Source organism: Quercus lobata, chromosome 9 (genome assembly GCF_001633185.2).
Source record: "Quercus lobata isolate SW786 chromosome 9, ValleyOak3.0 Primary Assembly, whole genome shotgun sequence".
Classification (NCBI taxonomy): Eukaryota; Viridiplantae; Streptophyta; class Magnoliopsida; order Fagales; family Fagaceae; genus Quercus; species Quercus lobata.
In genome coordinates, this window is record NC_044912.1 from 33,955,805 (window position 1) to 33,969,718 (window position 13,914).

Consider the following 13,914-nt stretch of genomic DNA (forward strand, 5'->3'; position numbering starts at 1 on the left):
TTCTCTTCTCTTGCCATCCCTTTCCTTCTCTTTCCTCTAACCAAACACAGCCTAAGATTAGAGCACGAGCTGTGATAAAAAAAAAAACCTAGGACCAATCATAAAAGGGAAGAAGAAAAAGACATCATCAGCTTTTGGGTGGTTGATGGTACGTTACATATTTAGTCTTTCCGAAGCTTCTAAACTCTAAAGTATTACTACATCTACTTTATAGCCGCCAGTGTGAAAGGCAAATAAATATAATTCTTTTCTGTCTTTCAGTCATTCGTATTTTTTTTTTCCTTGATGTGTGATAAATTATATATATATTTTTTATAACATTGGGGAAGAGAGATTTTAAATTTGGATATTTTTATTAAAAATATTAGGATGTGTCAATTAAAATTCTTAGTTTGATGGGCTATAATTAGTGAAGTATAGAATGAAGTGTACATATTGGGACAAAGAATTTTTATTAATAGATAGGTTTTAGAATTCGGGACTGTTTTTAAAATTTGGTTGGGCTACTAATGAAATAAGTTCAAGACAATGAGAACATTTGTAGGATGTAATATGTATAGAAATTGTCCTGTAATTTGTAACAACGAAAATGACCAACAATGGTGTTTCCATAAGAAGAGCACCATTCATTTCAAGCCAATGTTTCATTAGACAGAGGACAATCAAACGATCATTTAGCAATTGTTTTCTGTTTTTTATTTTTATTTTTTTTAAAAAATTAAAAACTATTTTTAAAACTTGCTATCAATCAGGTCCATTAAATTGGGCTTTGAGGCTTCTCTTGAGGATGGGAGATGCTTTGATTTCTTGGGGCTGTTTGGTTGGTAAGTTTAAATAACAGTTTTTAGTGTTTAAATAACATTACACGTATTTTCATATACTTTTTCACCCACACATATTTCCAAAAAATACATACAACATTACTAAAATAACATTACCAAACGAGTTGATTTCTTTGATTAATCTTGGGTTGTCTTAGCATTTGTGGTTCAGTTCTCAGTGGAAATTGGTGGATTTGTTTTGATTTATTTTAGTGTACATACTATTTTGGATTAATCCAGTAAAAGAAATAAGTATCTCATAAGTACTCGCTTGAAAATTTTAAACTACATGGCGAAGAGCATTCGTGTAAATAGTTATATTATGGAAATTTGAAACTGCTTTTCATTCAAAAGTGGGAGAAGAAGAAGATGAAGATGAAGTTGGCAACTTGGCATTAAGAAGAAGCTGGAATTAAGGCGTTTTGTATTGTGTTAAATATTAATTCCTTATTCTAGGATTTCTCTCACCATAATAAAAGAATGCAATACCCACAAGAAAAGAAAATAAATCAACTGTTCAAAGAACACCAGTGTGCATAAATCCAAACAATAACAATGTGCTTAATTTTTTCGATTCTTACCAGGTTGCCAGCTGTTTTAATGCAAATATGTTAGTCATGATGCCAGCTAACTTTGACATCCAAATCATTCTCTACATTTATATTATGGATTTTACTAATGTGTGCCCTAAGGGCACATATTAATTTCCATTTTTGGAAAAAAATTTCTCGAGAATTGAAAAAGTAATAACAGCTTTTTCAATTCCCGAAAAAATGTTTTCAAAAATAGAAAACTTAATATGTGCCCTTAGGGCACACATTAACCGGACCCTTATATTATTCATGGATCAGGTTGGATTGGGTATTTTCAATCACGTGACTTTTTCGGATTGAAATTTTTTTAACCCAACTTAACCTGTGAGAAATCTAAACACCAATCCAATCCAACCTGTAGGAATTAGGTTGGGTTGAATCATCGATTTGGAGCCATTTTGTCAAACCTGATAAAAAATGGGGTTATTCAATATTTAGGCATTAATCAATAAATTATTATAATTTATACGGTTTAGTCTAATATTCCAATTTCTTAAAACTAAGTTTCAAAATACCAAACAAAATAATTCAAAATGAGTCTGAAAATTCAAAATAATATGGTTAAAATACATATGTTTTTTAAATTAGGGAAAATTACAGTAAACCCACCTGTAGTTTGGTTAGTTTTCACTTTGTCTACCCGTGGTTTAAAACTTAATATTTTACCCACCTTTGTTTAGCTCTGTTTGGTCTTTGTTACCCACCTTTGGTTTTTTCCGTTAAAAAACAACTTTTACCACCAAAATACAACATAACACGAATCAAAAGGTTAAGGTTTGAATTTTTTGAAAGAGCTTGGGTTACTGTTTGGAAGATCTCTTTGCCATAGTAGAAAATGGTATAATGGCCCAAATTGATATCTCCAGTGTAACCAAGTTTTCTGATTTATGAGACTGCTCCACAAAACAAAATAAAAGTAAGTATCGTTCAATACAAAAGGCTGATTTTATCGTTCAATTCTTCAAGATTAAATGCAACCTTTATAAAAAGGTTAGAAAACAAAAGGTGAATTTGTAAAAATAAAGAAATTAAAGAAATAACTGGGTGAAATTGATAAACTTGCATTAGTTGACATACCTGAGACATGATTATTAAGCTCAAAAATTTTCATTGATTTGACATTACTAGAAATTCCCTCAACCTTTTTTTTTTTTTTGACAGTAAAAGATAGAATTTTATTGAACAATAGTATAGAGATTACAAACACCGGCCAACGCGGTACATCATTTTAATAATTGGCTAGGCATGGCTATCCACTCTCAGCATGGGCATGTGAAGGACTTTTGATACAAGCTCAGACTTGGAAATGAAAGAACCAGTGCTAACAACCACGTGTGTATCTAGTCATTGATAGAGCCTCTGAAGCCTCTGTGCAGAAATCTTGACCCTTTCCAACATATTGCAGCCAACAAACTTCAAACTTCAAGGTGGGAAAATCTAGAAATATTGGATTGAAGAAACAGGTCTGTAATACTCAAATTTCTCAGGTATATTTTTTTTCAAATTTTGACATGCAGTGAAGAGAGAGAGAGAGAGAGAGAGAGAGAGATGGGAGCTTGTGAGAGGATGAAGCATATGAAAATTGATATCCAGCTCTATCTGTAAGGTTGAATTTAATCAACCATCTTGTTGGTTTTATTCCGTGCCAAATTTGCTTGTAATTTAGCAATTAGTAACCCTGTATTTAGGTGGGAATCATGTAAGGGTAGTGTGTGAAAGAGTGTGAAGAAATGCTCAAGATTGTGCAGTGAAGCAGAGACTCGCAGTTGAATCTTGCGGGTGGCTCGCGGCTTGCAAGCCGCCAGAAGATGCACACAAGTAAAGCATGCAGAGAAGCTGAACCGTCATACCAGCTATAGCACTACAGGACAAAAAGTCCAGACTGGCCATTTAGTTAGCTCGTGGCTTGGACTCGCGACTCAATCAAGTCACGAGGCCAAGTCATCAGTTCACTCTGTTATGGAAAAACTGACTCTTCGCATTCCTTTCTCACTCTAGTATAAATACCCCTTATACCCACGAAATATTGAGAGCTTCCAAAGAGAATCTTGAGAGAGAAATCCTAGAGAAAAACAAGATTGACTCATCCACAATCTTTACATAGTGACTCTTCAAATTTCTCAACTCTCACCCTCTCCATTGTTACATCCTTGAGAGGTTCTTTAATTAAATCCTATTCTCACCTTACCTATATCTGTGAAAAGGCTTTTTGGTACTTTGGGAAGCAGTTCGGAAGGAACCAATTCATATTGGTTGATGCTATGGGTTATAGCGGAATCCGGTAAGCTAAAGAAAAAATAGGTTCGGCGTAACCTCGTTGGAGTAGGAGCTTAGAGGGCTTAGGTACACTGGGTAGATTAGGCTTGGAGGGTCTTCTGCTGTTCATGTATCCCAACTACATTCTTTGGTGGATTATTTACTGCTTGGAGGGCGGCGGAGAGGTTTTACGCCGAGAGCTTCGGTTTCCTCTTCGATAACACATCGTTGTGTTGTCTATGTGTTTGTATTTCTCTTCCCTTAATCTTTGTCATTTAATTTCTGCTGTGAATGTGATTTTATTTGGTTTAGATTGCTTATCAATTCTGTTATATGCTTATGTTCATGTTTCGTACATTAATTGTTTGATAATAAACTTGAATTGGTAATTTATAAATTAGGGGTCTAAACGTTCAAGATGTTTTATATACTATTTTGAATATTCACTATCTATTTAGTTTCTTTACAAATTCCCTGTTTAATCTTGTTTCTTTCTATATTTTTATTATTTTTATGTTTTTGAAGGAGAGAGATCTAAAATATAAGCAAAAAAACTTATTTACTTATAATTTTAATAGAGGTAGGAAACGGAGACCAAATAGAGCTAAGCACAGGTGGGTAAAGTGTTAAGTTTTAAACTAAATGTAGGCAAAGTGAAAACGGGCCAAATTATAGGTGGGTTTATTGTAATTTCCCATTTAAATTAATAGCGTGAGCTGGGTCATGGGTGGAGCTACTCAAGTTGAAGATCAATCCATCAACCCATAAATAATAAATAAATAAATTGTCAAGTTGGATCAAATTCATGGAAATAGTTATAGGTTAAATGCATACCCCATATATTGTTAATGCTTCTAATTTTTTAATTTACTAATAGTGGTCGTCTTATTGTGGATCTTTTCCAATGTATATTGTGCTTTTTTTCTTTTCTTTTTTGCTGAAAAATATGTTCTATTAACAAAAAGAGGGATTACTAAAGGCTTTTTTTTGTTTTTTTGTTTTCGTTTTTGTTTTTGTTTTTGTTTGAGAAACTAGACCAAAAAGCCTAGGACTTTATTCCAAAACAAAACTTAATGAATGTCACGATACACAAGCAGGGCAATATCAGCTGGCATATCACCTAACCAAACCCAATTCCCAACCACTGATTTTGCTTTATTAGCTAGAGCATCAGCACCAGAATTACAAATACGACTAACATGAGAGAAAGCTACAAACTGAAGATAGAGGGATGGACGAAGACAGAGCTCCCAATGCAACACCTTCACTATCACGAGCAATAATACCTATACCTGCCCTACTTGAAGAACAAAACACCGTGGCATCAAAATTCACCTTGTAGCATTGGGAATCAGGGGGATGCCACTGCTGCATCAGGGGTAGCCGGGGTGGTGCTGGTTCCTCATTCTGGGCTGGAAGAAATTCTTGCAAAATCCTACCTGCTTTACTGCAAATGCTGGACACTGGAAGGGTAGGTCGGCCAAAATGAAAGGCGTTGCTCCTATTCCATATCAACCAAACTGCAATTACAAAGATCTCAGCTTGAAACTCATCTCAGCAATACAAAAACCCGAGGAGCAAGTCACTAAAACATGCAGGTGGAGATGGAACCGATTAGTGGAACCATTCTAGAGAGGTCCACACTCCAATAGTATCCTTACAAAACTAGACAGCATGTAATGTATCTTTTGGGTGATCATTGCACAGTTTGCTATTGACAGTTGAGACAATGTGGCGCCAGTGGAGATTCACCATAGTTGGCAAAGCATTGTTGCAAGCTCTCCAAAAAAAATGTTTAATTATATGGGGAACCCGAAGCTGCCATATGCTCTTCCAGAATTTTCTCTGAACTTTTGGATTTGAGCTGCCTGCATTAGACATAGATTCATAAGAGACAAGCAACTTATATGAACTGCTAGTAGTAAACATACCAGAACGTGTATGAGCCCAAATAATGCGATCTACAGGGCATCGAATGCTCAGAGGAATACCTATGATAATTTCAGCTTCATGGGGTAAAAAATGTTGTTGTACCAACTTAGATTTCCACATGGCTCTGTCTTGATCAATCAGGACACTGACTTTCGAATCCGCAGCAACTTGGGAGAGGGGAGAGGGGAGAGATGACTGCTCTGTTTGCTTGGCCAGGCAGCCACTTATCCTCCTTAATCCGCACCGCATCCCTTGTTCCTATGCGCCATACCATACCTTTTCGAATCACATTCCTAACACTGATGATACTCTTCCACGCATAGGACCCCGTAATTGAATCTTGTGCCTCTAAAATAAAACACTCCGGGAAAAATCTTGCCTTAAAGACACAGTGGCATAGGGAATCAGGATTGTTGATTATACGCCATACTTGTTTCGCCAACAAAGCCTCATTGAACTTCTCAATTTCTTTGAACCCATCCCATCTACCTCCTTAGCTTCACATAAACACTCCCATTTTACCCAATGAGTTTTCCTGTTCTCACCATTATAGGCCCACCAAAATTTATGAATCAAGACTTCCAATTCCTTAATAAGCCCTTTAGGGAGTTTGAAGCAACTCATAGTATACGTTGGAATCACCTAGATTGCGGATTTGATCAAAACTTCCCTAACTACCTGAGACAAAAGTTTTTCTTTCCACCCTTGGAGTTTTCTCCATACCCTTTCTTTAATGTAGATGAAACTTTGTTTCTTCGCTTTACCCACAAGTGCCGGCAAACCCAATAGTGCCGGCAAACCCAAATATTTTCCAAAGTGACGAATAGATGGAACACCTAAAATCTGTTGTATCCGAACCTGCACATCATGGGAGGTATTGGTGCTAAAGAAAACATTAGTTTTATCACGGTTTATCTTCTGCCCTGAGCCTCTCTCATAGATAGCCAAAATATCAAGGATTTTCTAGCATTCTTCTTCTTTTGCATGGCAAAATAATACACTATCATCTACAAATAATAAATGTGGTACTTTTGGGTCGTTTCTACAAATGGCCACCCCTTGGATATGCCCCTTCGATTCAGCCTTATTCAATAAACTTTGCAACCCCATTGCACACATTAGGAAGAGGTAAGGCGACAATGGGTCACCTTGACGTAGACCACGACTAGGTTTGATATGGCATACAGGTTGCCCGTTCAGAATAACAAAATATGAGACAAATCTTATACATGACATCAGGAGACTAACCAACCTCTCCCCAAGCCCAAGATGCTGCATGGTTTTCTCCAAAAATTCTCATTCCACCTTGTTATATGCTTTGCTCATATCAAGCTTGAGCGCCATATGGCCCACCTTCCCTTTTGTTTTTTACTTTAGATAATGAAGAGTTTCAAAAGCCATGAGTACACTGTTTGAAATAAGACGACCAAATAAGAATGCACTTTGAGATTCAGGAATAGTACTTGCTAGGAATTTTTTCAGCTGGTTCACCAACACCTTAGAGATTAGTTTGTAAACAACATTGCAAAGACTAATGGGTCGATAATCAGAGACTTTTTTGGGGTGTTTTATTTTTGGAATCAGGGAAATAAATGTAGAGTTAAGAAATTCCGGCACCACACCAGTATTAAGAGCATTAAGTACAACGGACGTTACATCATGACCCATAATATGCCAAAAAGATTTATAGAAAATAGGGGACATACCTTCGGGCCCTGGGGCAGTAAGGGGTGCCATTTGATTGAGAGCAATCTAAACCTCATTAGCATGGAAGTCTCAGGCAAGCATCACAGCTACCTTCTCGATCATGGCAGGTTGGATTCCATTAAGAATATCATTGAAACTTGAAGGATTTGAAGTGGTATAGATAGTTTGGAAATACTCTTCTATAATGCCACCCATGCGTGCTTTATCCTCCACCCACACACCTTCACCATCCTCCAACCCAACAATGAAGTTGTTACGATTCCGTTGATTTGCCCGACAATGAAAGTAACGAGTATTGCTGTCACCTTCCTTAAGCCATGCATTTCGAGGTCGCTGCTTCCACATACTTTCTTCCTTACTTTTGAGCTTTGAATCTCTTCTCTCAGTGCATAAACTCTATTCGGGTTTGTTCTATAGCTGCCATCTTCTTCTGTTGTTTTCAAATCTTTAAGTTTTTTTGCCAATGTATTTCGAACATGACTGAAACAATTTTTATTCCACACTTTCAGATTGTCTTGACACGCCATGATCTTTCTGTTAAACCCCCAAACTGAATCAAACACAAGCAGCTCTCCCCAGGAATCTTTTATCACTGCTTCACCAGAAATGTCCTTTAACCACATCGATTCAAATCGGAATGGTTTACCTTTCCTACAGAATAAATTTAGAATTTGAGCAAAGCAAGAGTGGTTTATGGTCTGAATGGAAGGCTTCAAGATGATGTATTCGAGAAGTGGGGAAATGTAAAATCCACTCTGTAGTTGCTAGACCCCTATCTAGAAGAATCCAAGTGTTTTGGTCACATGGTCTATGGTTGCACCAAGTGAAAGGTTACCCATTAAAACCAAGATCCTTCAACTTGCAGTAATCCAAAGCATCCCTGAAACCCTGCATTTTCTCTCCGGTCTATCCAACCAACCCTGTTTCTCATTCGCAAACAAAATTTCATTGAAGTCACTCATACACACCCAAGGCAACGAGGAGCAGTGGCTCAAAGCTCGAAGGAGAGCCCAGGAGTTTTCTGGCTAGCTATATCAGGATCTCCATAGAAACTTGTGAAACGCCAAGTGTCATCCACTCCTTGGTTAATAATAACATCAATGTGGCGATCGGAGAAAGTCTGAACATCCACAGCAATCTCAGACTTCCAGTACAGAATGAGGCCACCACCTGTATTAACATGTGGAACAAAGAAAAGATTAGTAAAGTGAATCTTTCTACCAACTCTTTCCAAAGTAGATTTATCAACTTACTAAAGGCTTCTTAGGCAACCTAATTCATCTCCATCCAGTGGGAAAAATACTTTAAAAAAGTATATACACACACAATCCATCAATCTATAAATAAATAAATAAATAAATGACAAAACTTAGGTACAATATCTTAGGTACTGTTCCTTAAGTTCCCCTCTTAAGATTCAGCTATGTGGCTACTTAACTAAAAAATACACTTCCATCCCATGAGAAAAAATCTACATAGCAAAATTTTAAAAGGGGAACTTAAGGAATATTATCTAAGTACTATACCTAAATCTTGCTTAATAACAAATACATAAACTGTCAAGTTGATCATGTTCATGGCAAATAGTGATAGGTTGAATGTACTTCCATCCCATGAGAAAAAATCCACATAACAGAATCTTAAAAGGGAACCTGAAGAACAGTACCTAAGTACTGTATCTAAATTTTGCTCAATAATAAATACATAAACTGTCGAGTTGATCATTGTAGGGTCACGATTCGGGGTCCAAGCCTAACAGGTATGGGGTTCTAGCCCAAGGAGCCCACAACAATGAATTTATAGAGAGTGGGTTACAGAACTAGGTCCTAACAAAGTGCATACTAGTTAATATTGGGCCATACAACAATTGAAAATAAGAAAATCTCCCTCATGTCCATTAGATATACGGTCCGAGGAGACGTAGGGGATGTATCTCTGTCTCTGCTCAAAGGCTATGGTTCTCACCCTCTTCTTCTGTTTTAAGTTCCTCATTTTTTCCGTCCCCTTGTTCATGGGGACTCCCCCCTCTTATATAGCCCCCTTGAAGTCATCAGGATCTTACACTTGTTGAACATCTGGACCTTCACTTGAGTGCCCGTCCCATCGGACATCTCCCCCATCTTTCTGTGAGTTGTGGTAGCCAAGGTAACACCGTTCACAAGTCTTCTCCACATTAATGCGGTCGGAAAAGTAGCTGCCATGCATTTAATGTGGCAGCTGTAGCCTTTCCCTTGGCATCCTACACTTTCCTCCCTCTTACGGGCTTGTGGGACTCATCCCTGTTACTAATACTCGTTGAAGTGAATCCTTATAATTGGTAGAGTGCATATTCGAGCCACATCTGGTACGTCCGAGGAGACATTTCTCCTCGGGCCATCTTTTAAACAATTTTGGGCCCATAAGAATTGGGCCAGGAGCCCTTTTGGTACTCACACCTTCTCCTCGGACATGATCGAATTTTATATGGGGCCCAAGGCCCATTGTATGATCTTGGGACTTTACCCCTACAATCATGTTCATGACAAATAGTGATAGGTTGAATGCATACCCCTAATATTGTTAATGATTCTAGTTTTTTATTTTTAAATTTACTAATAGCGGCCATCTTATTTTGGATCTTTTCCAACGTATATTGTGCTTTCTTTCTTTTTTCGGCTGGAAAATATGTTTTATTAACAAAAAGAGGGATTACTAAAGACTACTCAGGCAACCCAATCCATCTCCATCCAGTGGGAAAAACCTAGCCTGGGATCGAGGAGATGGGCTGGGCTTGAGGGGCTTCCAAAAAAAAACTGATGAAAGAGGCATCCCAAAAAAAGTATCATTTGTGGCACACAAATACTGAGGCAAACAAATTTTATTTACCCATGGTCTGCATATATTATAGGAAAAAGTGTCTTTCGTGATTTTTTTTTTTTTTTTTTTTTTTTTTTTGAGAATAAACGACAGAAGTGTCTTTCATGTTAGTACTAGTTTATGAGATACCTTTGGTACTTGTATGCTTATTTAATAATGTTACGCCTCCGTCCGTTCTTTATGATTCAAACAATTGAGATGATATTCAGCAAAAAAAAAACAATTGAGATGATTATTTTCAAGGTTAATACATGATTTTTTGTCTGGATAAACAATATGGACAATATGCAGGAATGGATCTAGAATTTCATCTTTAGGAGGTAAAAGCATGAAAAAAGAATCACCATTTTAAGAATGAAAACAAAGGATTCAACAATAAATTAATACATAAAAAAAATGTGTTAACAAAAATATAAGTAAAATAAAAGATAAAATAATTTTATAAAATATATTTCAACTTAATTATCCATCATCTTTTAAATTCCAAAAATCATCAATAATTGATTTTGTACAAAATTTCACATTAATTTATGTTGACTCTAAAGTCAAGTTCTACCCTAAATTCTCTACTCTAAACAAGATTATTTTATTCTTATAACTAAAATTAGTAAATTAACGCAAAACATAAAAGTAAAGAAAAGGTAAGGAAAGAACATATTTTCTAATTAAAATTTAACCATTTTGTTGGGGAGAAAATTGATTTCTTAGTGAGATCAATTCAAAAATATTCAATTTTTCATAACTAATTCTAAAGAGAGAGTGTGCATGTGTGAACGGATGGGACAAGTGCCTTTTTCCCAACCAATAACATGGGTAATATTGAGAAACTATAGATACTGGCGGTCTATGCACGAGTTGACAATCCATTTTGAGGTGGTTAAGAGCATTCATATTCGATTTTGCATTTCTTCTTTCTAAATTTTCTTTTTCTAAATCTCATTTCTTCTTCCTCTTTTTTATTTTTTATTTTATTATTTAGCTATCCACTTTAATAATACACCATACACCTTACTCTTCATTTTATAAAACATCTTATTAAAATAATCTAAAATCTCTTTTTTATGTAATTTTCTTTTACACAACTAATGAACTACAACTCAAAACTCAGCACCCACCCCAGCCACTTAACAATGTAGCATTTACCCTAACCACTTAACAAAGCAGCACCCGCTATAGCCATAGCAACGCCATGTCCAAGCTTCAATCAACCACTCACACCCAAATCGGCGACCTTAGCGCTCAATGACCACTCAAGCTCAGCATTGTTGACTTCTGGCCTACTTGATACGATGCCCACCAATGGGCTCATGAGAGAGAGAGAGAGAGAGAGAGAGAGAGAGAGAGAATTGAAATTAAAAAAAAAAAAAAAACTAGAGAGAGACAAATGATTTATATGAGCTATAATACTCATGTATCTTTTGAGAGTACTGTAGTTGTGTGTCCTTTTTTGACGGTTCCCAGGCCCAATGCTGATAAGGGATCCTGAACCACCAAAAGGGGTTAATGGATGTTGGTTGGATTGGGCTTGGCTCACCATGACTCTCTTGGGCCGTTATACGAACCAATCTATGCACAAGACAAGTGAACTCCACAACATGTGTATATATATATATATATATATATATTGGTTGAGCAAATAATAAGGAACAACAAATACACAATGTAAAGTAAAACAATAAAGGACAATGATTATGGATCCCTCAAAGAAGATTGTATTTCATTAAGTCAAGTCCTAGAGTACATTAGGTCCTACTTTATAAGGATACTCCACAAGGCTCAATAAAACTCAAAAATCACAGATTTGAGCAATTCCACTTAGGCTCTCAAGACTTGCAAAGTTTGAGTTTCTTTAAATCCGAGTGGCTCCCCAAATATTTTCTATTGGACCTTTTACAATGCCTCTTTTCTTTTAATAAACTTAGCTAATAGCTTAAGGAAAACTTAAGACTCTTTTTGGTATTTTTCTCTCTTGATTACATGTCCTAATCCCCCCTCTCCATCTTAGGCTCACCCCTTTTATAGTGTCCTTTGAAGGCTCTTTAAATTAATATTTTATCCTTTGATTCTTCTAGGTACCTAAGCCATTGATTTGTCTGAAATATTGGTGACTAGTCCTTTCCTTATTTCCTCTTATTTCACCTTCCTGGGAACTAACAGCTAAAATTTCATCTACTGACTTTCCACTTGTAGGAGCTCCTTTGGGTAAACCCAAACTCCTTTTGAGGTCAATACTTCTTATTCTTCTTCCAAGGCCTTTAAAGGGACACTTCAAAGGCCTTGAGACCTTGATGTTGACTTCTCACAATTTGGCCCTTTTTTTGGAAATGGACAGATTCCTTCTTGCAAATGGTGTGCTTGAAAAGGTTTCTGATCACCTTCCTCTTATTCCACATCCTCTGCCTTACCTAAGGTTCCTTGGTCCTTCTCATTAGGTATTGATCCTGAAGCCATCATCTGTCCTCGTCATTGCCTTCTGGATCATAAGGACTTGACCTCCTTCGTTTCTTGTGCCCTTCTGAAATATGCATGCCTTGTTCCCAAACCATCTCTTGAGCTGTCCACATCCTATTCAACATCCTCTAGCCCCTCTTGAGGATCTACTCTTTGGGATTGGAAGACCCATGTACGATCTGGGCCCGTATCCTCTCCTTTCCCAAGCTTCTTTGCTCTTTTATTCTTCCTTTTCTTACTGGGCCTTCTTGGTTCATCATGTGTTCTTTGTCTTATTGGGCCGAGTTTCCCTTCCTTTTAGGGCCCAAGCCTTCTCTTCTTTTTCCCAAGAGCTGGGCTTTCTTCATGTCCACGAGCCTGGCTTCTCGTCACATTTTGGACCTCAACAATAGCTTTTTGCAAAATAAACAGGTGCGGGAGTTATTTTATTGGTCATTTTCAAACTCCATTTTGAATATTTTTTTAAAAAAAAGGAAAATTCTAGTGTAGTTTTATTCAATAATAGGAAGATCAAAGACAACCAAACAAGAAATGTATGGAGGAACGGACTCCATCTAGACTAACAAAGGAAAAGACAACTTAACTCTCCTGGCTAAGACATGGGCTACTAAGTTGCCATGCCTCCTAATATGAGAGAAGGAATAAGTTTTTATTGAACTCACGATAGACACCGAGTCTTTTACAATATGGCCAATAGAAGACAATGAGAAATCTATTGTAGAGAGAGCCTTGCATACAACTATCAGGTATTACAATATGACCATTTTGAAGAGCTGGATGTGCATGTTCTAACCTCTAACCCTTTCAATATAGTAACACTACTTAGGTTTAGATTTTATTAATTTAAAAGTATTATTTTAGGGAGGGTTTATAGGTGTGGGCCAATTAGCCATTTCTATTTTTTATAGTCTCTTTGAGCCAACTTAATTCTTGAAAAAGAGATAAGTGTAACTCCTAAAAATTTAAACTTCAAATTTAACTATATATTATAAAAATAGAAAAAAAATAATAATAATGGCTCCATTGGTCCCTAAATAGTTTCATCTTTAACAATATGTTGAATAGAGTTATGAATGAATCAAGTCGTTTATAAACAGTTCAGGATTGACTTGATAAAAAAGTTTGTTTATGTTTGTTTGTTTATAAATAACTAAACAAGCCAAGCATGAGCCTTAGTTTTAGGCTTGTTTAATAAACAAATCGAGCCAAGCAAAAAAAAAAAAAAATGTTTGAATAGGCTTGCCCTTGTGAACAATAGGAGTTGATAAAAAATAAGTCAAGCCTATGCTCGTTTATGG